Source organism: Pyrus communis, chromosome 5 (genome assembly GCF_963583255.1).
Source record: "Pyrus communis chromosome 5, drPyrComm1.1, whole genome shotgun sequence".
NCBI lineage: Eukaryota > Viridiplantae > Streptophyta > Magnoliopsida > Rosales > Rosaceae > Pyrus > Pyrus communis.
Genome location: NC_084807.1, coordinates 3,916,546 through 3,927,150, shown reverse-complemented (window position 1 = coordinate 3,927,150; position 10,605 = coordinate 3,916,546). Strand labels below are relative to the sequence as shown.

General features: G+C 38.5%; 2 pseudogenes; both read left to right on the top strand.

The window, feature by feature from the left end:
* Nucleotides 1-615: 615 nt before the first annotated feature.
* On the top strand, nt 616-1,838 carry LOC137733320 (dehydration-responsive element-binding protein 2A-like; annotated as a pseudogene).
* A 6,402-nt stretch (nt 1,839-8,240) lies between these two features.
* On the top strand, nt 8,241-10,265 carry LOC137733589 (dehydration-responsive element-binding protein 2D-like; annotated as a pseudogene).
* Nucleotides 10,266-10,605: the final 340 nt, after the last annotated feature.

The window sequence follows — 10,605 nt, the reverse complement described above, 5'->3', positions numbered from 1 at the left end:
CCAGTTTTAGAAAGACATGCTCAGTTTTCTCTACTGTTTAAGAATTTTCTCTCCTACAGTTATTCATCCATTTCTCACTTATCTCAACTTTCAGTCAACTTTAAAAAAGGTTTTCTGTACAGTTTAAGATTTGTTTTCTCCTCATTTTATTCATTCATTCTCCTTTATCTCAACTTCCAGTCAACTTTAGAAAGATATACTCAGTCAGTTTTCTGTACAGTTTAAAACTTATTTCTCCTAGTGTTATTCCCATTATGATTCATCACTGAGTTAAAAATCCGACGTGAATCTACTATGTAACTGTATTTTGGATTTAATAAAAAAAAAAAAAGAAAAATGAGAAAGAAAAGCTGAAATTTTGCTCCTCTCCGATTGCCACCTGAGCAAGAAAGCAAACAAAGGTGTAAGCCAAGTGTGTATGAGATATTTAAACAGTGAGGTTAGCCATGGACACGATATCTCCCGTTCACCATGCCAAGTATTCAAGCCCTAATGCTCCACAAGCCACGTTTCAGTCATATCTGCCTTCCTCCGTCATATAAGTACCACCACCGTTTCGGGTTATGGTTTCTCAAGCTCACCATCGGAATTAAAAAATAATAATCTCGAAAAAAATCCTCGATTCTTCTCAAAAAATGCTCACAATCTCGAACTCGGAAATGGTTGCTGGTAGTAGCAGTGTTGAGATTGCGGAGATGAAGCCGGTGAAGCGGCCAGCGCAGGGAAGCTCGAGGAAGGGTTGCATAAGGGGGAAAGGAGGGCCGGAGAACGCTATGTGCACTTACAAGGGCGTCAGGCAAAGGATCTGGGGGAAATGGGTGGTGGAAATCCGCGAGCCCCAGCGCGGGCCGGCCTCTGGCTCAGGACTTTCGACACCTCCTATGAGGCTGCTCTGGCTTATGATGCCGCCGCCCGGAAGCTCTACGGTTCCCAGGCGAAGCTAAATTTGCCTGATCAACAAGCCCCTAAATATCACCGTCATCAATTGAACCCGCACCTGCAGCATCAAGTATTTCCCTCGTCCATCAATCCCGGCGTGCCACCTCAAATTCCAAATCAAAACCTTGTGCAGAACAATCTATCAGGTACTGGGACTAACCCTGCATGTTATGCTGCTCCCGAGAAAGATATTGCAGTACCTGTTATTTGCAATAATTGTGCGAACGTGAAGGTGGATCAGCCCCCCGGAAATTATAATTATCGCCGGGCTGAGACCCAGCCGGAGCAGGGGGGCATGAAAGTGGAGGAGAATATGACTAGTGGTGTGAACAACAAAGGAATGGATGGGATATTCTGGGGGAACATGAGCGAGAGCTTTCCGGTGTTTGATGACTCGATATGGAAGGAGGCATCGCTTGATCTTCCGGTGGTGGCAGATCAAGGGAATTTCGGTGGCTGTTTCGGGGATATAAATTGCTGGGAAACAATGCCTTCGTCTCTGGGGTGCATGATGTAAATCAAACTTGAAGGTATGGAGATCAAAGGTGGTAGCTTGGTAAATAAAGTTGCACAAGGTACTCTTCAGTGCTTCATATATATAGTAGGGTGTGCATATATTAGTACAAATAAATGGAGGTGTGTATAAATATCTAAAGGGCTGCGGCGCCGCATGAGTTTTTCTGCGCTTGTCGTGGTCATTCCAGTGTGCTGTATTATCATACACCAATAAGACCAATAAGGGTTGCTTCTGTAATCTTTTTTTATTTTTAGTTTTGCTTTCAGAGTGTACTAAGAAAATGTAATGTGCAGGGTATTGTAAAAGAGTCGCAGCTTGCAGGCTTCTTGCATATATACATAACAATGTTATGTGATGTGTTAACCAATTTAATCTAATTGAGGCACCGATCTTTTTCATCTGTCTATATTAGCCAAGCAAGGCTTTTGAGTTCTGAGTTAACCAAACGAGCTTTCTGAGTCTGAGTTAGCATAGGCACAATGGTTAAATGTGAGAATGATTCATGTTCTAGTGTTTGTGAGTTATCTAAGGCAATCTAAACCGAGAGACTATATGAGTCTTCTGAATTAGCTGTTGTACAACAGTTAGATTACTTCGCCTATTTCGTCTTATTATGGGATTTAATTCGAATTGTTTCCTTTCCTGGTTTGATTCCAACTTTTGATGGAAGTTTTCTAGTATTATCATCAGGATTGGGAGGATTTCTCTTCCTACCTCTTGGGGAAGTTTAAGGTTCGAGCCTATCCGTATAACAGTTGAGACTTTCGTTGATCTCTATCTCTGTTTTCAATATGTTTGTCCCTTTCATTCAACAAGCATCATGTATTTTTTGTCAATGCTGGGATTTATTGCCAATTTTGCAAGTGCACTTAATTATTGCAACTGGAGTTGATGAGTCATAATTTTATTCTTCACCATATTTGAAGTGTGTCAAAGGGTAGGTTATGATAGTAGTTTGACGACTATGCAACAGAAGAAAAATGGTGTGTTGAATTCACTTACATACTTCATTTATATTGAACTACTCTTCAAAAAAGGAAGAAAAGAAAGTAGCCCAACTACTTATAAGCAATTGATTTCTTGTGATCATTGTAGAAACCGCCCTTGACTTGTCTTGCCGCGTCATTCCTTGCATTGCAACACCATTTGTAGTCACCCTTCCCCAAAATCTCTTTTACATTTGAATTTACTCATAAAACAAGTTGTGCAAACATTAGGTCTGTAGGTTAGTTAAAACTTGTGCAATAACTCTACATGGTTTGAGGGCACTCAAAACTTGTTAAACTGCAGCTAAAGATATTGGATAGGGCTGCGGTACTGAATGGGGTTTTCTGCGGTGTGTATGAATATGTGCAGGGTATTGTAAATGAGTCGAAGCTTGCAGGGGTTTGTTGCAAGTGCTATTGTCCTTGTGTATGCATGTATGATATAAAAGAAATACAATTGTCTAGTTTAGTCTAATTTAAGGCACCAAATGAGCTTTTTGAGTTTTGAGTTAGACCAGACATGACAGTTGAATTATTTCATCCTTCTTATCATCCAGACGGGTTTGCTAAGTTCTTAGTTAGACCGTGTGCAACTGTTGGATTATTTCGTTTATTAGTCTTTCTATATTAATCAGACGGCCCTTCTGAGTTATGAGTTAAATCAGGCGCGACAATTGGATTATTTTGTCTATTTCGTTTTCTATTTCATTCTGAATCTTGTGGATTATTCTTCAATCTAATATGAGATGCCATATGAGTCATCTAAATTAGCAAGGGCATGACAGTTAGATTGCTTCGCCTATTTTGTCTTATTATGGGATTCAATTCCAATTATCTCCTTTCCTGGTTTGATTCCAACATTTGATAGGAAGTTTTAAAATCTCATCTTTAAGATTTGGAGGATTCCTCTTCCTGCCTCTTGGGGAATTTAACATCTGAGCTTATCCGTACAACAGTTGAGACATCAATTCATCTCTATCTCTGTTGGATCTGTTTTCAATCCATTTTTGTCCCTTTCATTCCACAAGCATATTCATCAATGCTGGGATTTATTGACAATTCAGCAAGTGCACTTATTGCAATTGGAGTTGATGAGTCGTAAATTTCATTATTTACCCTACTCAAAGAAAGTAAGTCAAGGGTAGTTCTGATGTGTACTTAGATGGGATTGGATAACTAAGAAGGTTCAGAATGGAAATTAATCACAAAATATAGAAAGACGAAATAGATAAAATAATTTAACCATCTCGTCTAGTCTAACTCAGAACTTAGAAGCCATGTTTGTCTCTTTTTGAGGGTGGACTGTCGTAGGTTTTTCTGGTATGATTTAGAGAAAAACACTTAAAACGAGTTGATGAAATTTGTGGTCTGCCCCGTTGTTTTGATACAAATATTTGTTGGGGGGGAGCCTATGTCTTGTTGATGGAGATCCTGTAATTGTTGGGATGGAGCTGCAGGTGAAAGGTTCCTGGTTCTGGCTGTTGAAGAAACATAAGATGATCAGAACTACGGAGGAAAGTCGTTAATTGGCGCGACAAGGGTGAATTTGGTGTTAACAGTACTTAGTTTGTTAGTTTGCATACGTGTTAACATTATAAGTCTTACTCGTTGGTGTTCTGGTGTAGGAATTATAGCCCTGTAATTTGTATTTTATAACCTCCGTAGTACGCAAAAATCCCAGAAGGTTTAAGCGAATATCGATAAATTTCAAATGTTGATCGATTGTCTTGAATTTGTGTAAAGGTTAAGCAGAGATCATCTCAGTAAAAAAAAGTTCAATTTTCAAACTCATGATGGATTGTTTGATCTTGAATTATTCTCAACTTTTGGCTCCCCTTTCTTTCCTTCTAATATTTGCATATCTGTTTAGCGCTGATGGCGGTCGAGTTGCTTGGGGCCTTTTTACGGTCTCTGGCAAAACTAAGAAGTTAGAACGATTGGCAAAAAGTGGTTGTAGGATGGGGAGTCGAGCCGGGCAGCACGCTAGGTAAAGGCATCATCATCTGCGGGATCTGGGCAGCCGGACAGCTGTTGTACCCCATCACGCCCCGGCCTAAAGCTCGTTGTTGGTTTGCTACCCACCTTTAGAGAGTGGGGTGCCCTACTAACCTGAGTAGCATAGGGTGTGCTTAATGCGACCTCACACCCCATACAATGGTGGTTTGTGAACAGATTTCAAACACTTTTACCCACCTGGGTCGGGCTCCACTTCCATCAATCACCTTAATGCCCTGCTTAGTTACAAGCCCACGCTGCTAGGCTCGGCAATATAAATGTGTGTTTAACAACTTATAAGCAGCTGTGTCAGTAATAGTGTTGTTCGATGTGGGATTAGAGTAAGAGCCTAGAGGTAGGTCTATTTCCCCCGTTCAACGTGTTTCTTTTTTTCAAGCCGCATGCCTCTAGTGAATAAGAGAACAAATAATGCCTCTTACATTCAGATACAAAAAAAGATAAAAACAGAAACCAGAATAATAAAACACCGTAGATGTTATTGGCACTCTAAATAATATAGACCAGAAGTTGCAAATTCAGGCGAAGGTGACAATTTCAGGAAGCGGGTCCCTCTTAACTCCTCTAACGACTTCCATAGCATTTTAAAAATCAGAATATTGGTGGGAACCTCGATCCTTCCCTCGTTCTGCTGTATTGGGAATACTTTGCAAAGTATGATTACAAAATATAACATGTATAATATGGTGGAGTGGAGTCTGTAATGGTGGTCTATGATTCTATGACAGAGAAGGAAAATCAAAATGAGATGGTATATTAGTTGCTAGTTTGCAGAGAGAGCTGATCAGTAATGCCCTTGTCATTCAAGTAAAAGGGATCTTAATCAATTGCTATTTTGTTTATGCTGATAGAAATGAAGGATATAGAATTGGAGCCAATTGTCAAGTTCCATGCATCTCTTATCGGCGGTGAATATTGGGAGCAGAGGAACATGGGAAGCATAGTGGAAAGCTGCTGCTAACGTTTTGGTTGTTTGAGCATTAAGGGAGTACAATGGATTGTTGCTAGAGTGAACTTCCAACCTTGAGGACAAGGTTGTTTTCATGGGAGGGGTAATGTTAGGATGCTATTAAGCACTCGCCACATCACATGCCATATCATCCTTTGTAATACGATTTTACTGGTTCATGTGTAATATTTGTTAGGAAGTTGGTTTGATCTTTAGCCTGCAACAATTCATATAACGTGTTCTTGTGCAGAGAAAACTGTGCTGAAGATGTTGATTGTAATCTGGTTGTTCAGTAATTTTAATTGTTCTTGTGTATATGAATCAAGGTTCGAACAGGGTCTAAATTATGAAATTTTGGCAATTATGATCGTGAGGAGGGATGATGCTAGTGTGAGGAAAGTCGTTAATTGGCGCGACAAGGGTGAATTTGGAGGTGCAGTTGTAAGTATGGAAACTTATGCTTTTTCCTTCTTTTTTTTGGTGAACACTTATGCTTCTTGCTTTGGACTGATCTTAATCTCTCTGCATGAATTTTTTCATTTTTTGGTAACAGTACTTGCTTTGTTAGTTTGCATACGTGTTTCCAAAGCATGACATTATAAGTCTTCCTCGTTGGTGTTCCGGTGTAGGAATTATTGCCCTGTAATTTGTATTTTATGACCTTCATATATAGTGCGGAAAAATCACTGAAGGATAAGCGAATATTGATAAAGGGTGACTCCAAGCCAACAAGGCTTCTCGTTTTGCGTGGGGCACGTGGGGAGATGTCTATCGTGTGCAGCGTTATCTTTGCTTTGCAAAAAGACTGTTTCCACGACTCGAACTCTTGGCCTTTCGGCCACAAGTGAGCAAACTTTCGATCAAGCGAATGTTGATATCCATTCTAAATTCAACTGCTGGTCGTGTGTCTTGAATTTGTGTAAAGTTTAAACATAGATTATCTAACTAAAAAAATATATAATTTTCAAACTCTTGATGGATTGTTTGATCTTGAATTATTCACTATTCTCACTCTCCTCTCTCTCTAATTAATATTTTGCATATCTGTTGTGCGCTGATAGCAGTCGAGTTGCTTGGGGCCTTTTTACGGTCTCTCTATGGCTTGGGACAGCGGGTTCCGTCATGTTCTTGTGGACATTTTAATTTTGGAAGTATATTGAAAACAAGAAAAAGAGAAGAAAAAAGAGAGAGAAGAAGATTAGTGTTCTTATCTGTTTATAGATAAAGCAAAAGTGAAAATAAAAATAAAAATGAAAGTCCGTACTTCTTTAAGTTATTAACTTTTTAACACTATCCCCTAGTGTTCCAGTGACACAAAAAAATTACTCATTTGAGAGATTCAATATGAGTCAAACACCAATACAAATGGTTTTGTGGCACTAATACAGTTACTAACATGAAAATTGAAAATCTAATACATGTTTCAAGAAATTTCTCAAATATTTCTAAGCTATATACTGTAAGTCTATACTATCACAACAAATGATTTTGATGTACTAAAACTTATTAATCTATCCTGTTGTATCTACACCATTTGTTCCTTTCAATTAATCTTAGGTTAAAATTTTATAACTTAAATCAATATTCGAAATAATTTTATAACTTAATATCCGACGTTGATTTCTTGTATTGTTAACATAAACTTAACCCTTAAAAACGGATACTATCATCCAAATACCTCCATAGAGAAAGAAAAAAAAAATACCTAATTCACATATGTCACACACTTTCTTTTCCGAATATTTTGAAAAAAAATGATAAAATGAACATGTTTATTTTGTTATTTAAATAAAAGATGAAAAAAAATTATAAACAAACACTCTGTTTCAACTGTCAACAAGTTTCTCACTTATCTCAATTTCAATAAGCTTCACACAAAGACAAACTCAATCAGTTTTCTGTACAGTTTAAGAATTTTCTCTCCTACTCTTATTCATCTATTTTTCACTTATAACTTAGAAAGACAGTAAGTTTTCTATACAGTTTAAGAATTTTCTCTCCTACTCTTATTCATCTATTCATCTATTTTTCACTTATAACTCAGAAAGACAGTAAGTTTTCTGTACAGTTTAAGAATTTTCTCTCCTACTCTTATTCATCTATTTCTCGCTTATAACTTAGAAAGATAGTAAGTTTTCTATATAGTTTAAGAATCTTTTCTCCGGCTTATTCATACATATGCTCAGTCCATTTTCTGTACTATTTAAGTTTTCTCTCAACTTCGAGTTTTCATTAAGACATGATCAGTTTTCTCTACAATTGAAGAATTTTCTCTCCTACAGTTATTCATCCATTTCTCACTTATCTCAACTTGACTTCAGAAAGGTTTTTTGTACAGCTTAAGATTTGTTTTCTCGTAATGTTATTCATTCATTCTCCCTTATCTCCACTCCAATCAACTTCAGAAAGACATATTCAGTCAGTTTTCTATACAGTTTAAAACTATTCTCGGCTAGTGTTATTCATCCATTACGATTCATCAATGAGTTAACAAAAATATGAAAAATGAGAAAGAAAAACTGGAATTTTGCTCCTCTCCGATTGCCACCTGAGCAAGAAAGCAAACAAAGGTGTAAGCCAAGTGTGTATTAGAGATTTAAACAGTGAGGCTAGCCATGGACACGATATCTCCCGTTCACCATGCCAAGTATTCAAACCCTATCTTCCACAAGCCACGTTTCAGTCATGTCTGCCTTCCTCCGTCATATAAGTACCACCACCGTTTCGGGTTATGGTTTCTCAAACTCACCATCCGAATTAAAAATAATAATAATAATAATCACGAAAAAAAATCCTCGATTCTTCTCAAAAAATTCTCACAATCTCGAACTCGGAGATGGTTGCTGGTAGTAGCAGTGTTGGGGTTGCGGAGTAGAAGCTGGCCAAGCGGCCAGAGGAGGGACGCTCGAGGAAGCGTTGCATGAGGGAAAAATGAGGGCCGGATAACACTATGTGCACTTACAAGGGCGTCTGGCAAAGGATCTGGGGGAAATGGGCGGTGGAAATCCGCGGGGCCCGGCTCTGGCTTGGGACTTTCGACACCTCCTATGAGGCTGCTCTGGCTTATGATGCCGCCACCCGGAAGCTCTACGGTTCCCAGGCGAAGCTCAATTTGCCAGATCAAGAAGCCCCTAAATATTACCGTCATCAATTGAACCCGCACCTGCAGCATCAAGTATTTCCCTCGTCCGCCAATCCCGGCGTGCCACCTCTAATCCTGCATGTTATGCTGCTCCTGAGAAAGATAATGCAGCACCTGTTATTTGCAATAATTGTGCGAACGTGAAGGTGGATCAGCCCCCCGGAAATTATAATTCTCGCCGGGCTGAGACCCAGCTGAAGCAGGGGGGGCATGAAAGTGGAGGAGAATATGACTAGTGGTGTGAACAATGAAGGAATGGATGGGATATTCTGGGGGGAACATGAGCGAGAGTTTTCCAGTATTTGATGACTCGATATGGACAGAGGCATCGCTTGATCTTCCGGTGATGGCAGATCAAGGGAATTTCGGTGGCTGTTTCGGGGATATAAATTGCTGGGAAACAATGCCTTCGTCTCTGGGGTGCATGATGTAAATCAAACTTGAAGGTATGGAGATCAAAGGTGGTGGCTTGGTAAATAAAGTTGCACAAGGTACTCTTCAGTGCTTCATATATATAGTAGGGTGTGCATATATATAGTACAAATAAATGGAGTTGCGTATAAATATCTAAAGGGCTGCGGCGCCGCATGAGTTTTTCTGCGCTTGTCGTGGTCATTCCAGTGTGCTGTATTATCATACACCAATAAGACCAATAAGGGTTGCTTCTGTAATCTTTTTTTATTTTTAGTTTTACTTTCAGAGTGTACTAAGAAAATGCTTCATACGTCCATACTATATATTATATATACGTACGGAAATGTAGGTGGTATGTATATATAGTATAAAAAATATAAATATAAATATATATATATATATATGTGTGTGTGTGTGTGTGTGTGTGTGTGTGTGTGTGTGTGTGGAGAGAGGTGTGTATGAATATGTATAGGGATGTGGCGCTGCATGGGTTTTTCTACGGTGTGTATGAATATGTGCAGGGTATTGTAAATGAGTCGAAGCTTGCAGGGGTTTGTTGCAAGTGCCATTGTCCTTGTGTATGCATGTATGATATGAAGGAAATACAATTGTCTAATTTAGTCTAATTTGAGACATCAAATGAGCTTACTGAGTTCTGATTTAGAGCAGACATGATGGTTGAATTATTTCATCTTTCTTATCAACCAGACGAGTCTACTAAGTTCTTAGTTAGACCATGTGCGACAGTTGGATTATTTCGTTTATTAGTCTTTCTATATTGATCATACGAGCTTTCTGAGTTATGAATTAAATCAAGCACAATGGGATTATTTTGTCTATTTCATTTTCTATTTCATTTTGAATCTTGTGGATTATTCTTCAATCTAATATGAGATGTCATATGAGTGATCTGAATTAGCTATGGCATAACAGTTGGATTACTTCGCCTATTTCGTCTTATTATGGGATTCAATTCCAATTATCTCCTTTCCTGGTTTGATTCCAACTTTTGATGGGAAGTCTTATAATCTCATCTTTAAGATTTGGAGGATTCCTCTTCCTGCCTCTTGGGGAATTTTAACATTTGAGATTATCCGTACAACAGTTGAGACATCAATTATCTCTATCTCTGTTGGATCTGTTTTCAAGCCATGTTTGTTCCACAGGCATCTTTATCAATGCTGGGGCCTATGTCTTGTTGATGGAGATCCTGTAATTGTTGGGATGGAGCTGCAGGTGAAAGGTTCCTGGTCCTGGCTGTTGAAGAAACATAAGATGATCAGAATTATGAAGGAAAGTCGTTAATTGGCGCGACAAGGGTGAATTTGGTGGTAACAGTACTTAGTTTGCATACGTGTTTTCAAAGCATAACATTACAAGTCTTACTCGTTGGTGTTCTGGTGTAGGAATTATAGCCCTGTAATTTGTATTTTATAACCTCCGTAGTACGTAAAAATCCCATAAGGATTAAGCCAATATCGATAAAGTTCAAATGTTGATCGATTGTCTTGAACTTGTGTAAAGGTTAAACGGAGATCATCTCAGTAAAAAAAAAAAAGTGAAATTTTCAAACTCATGATGGATTGTTTGATCTTGAATTATTCACAACTTTTGGCTCCCCTTTCTCTCCTTCTAATATTTTGCA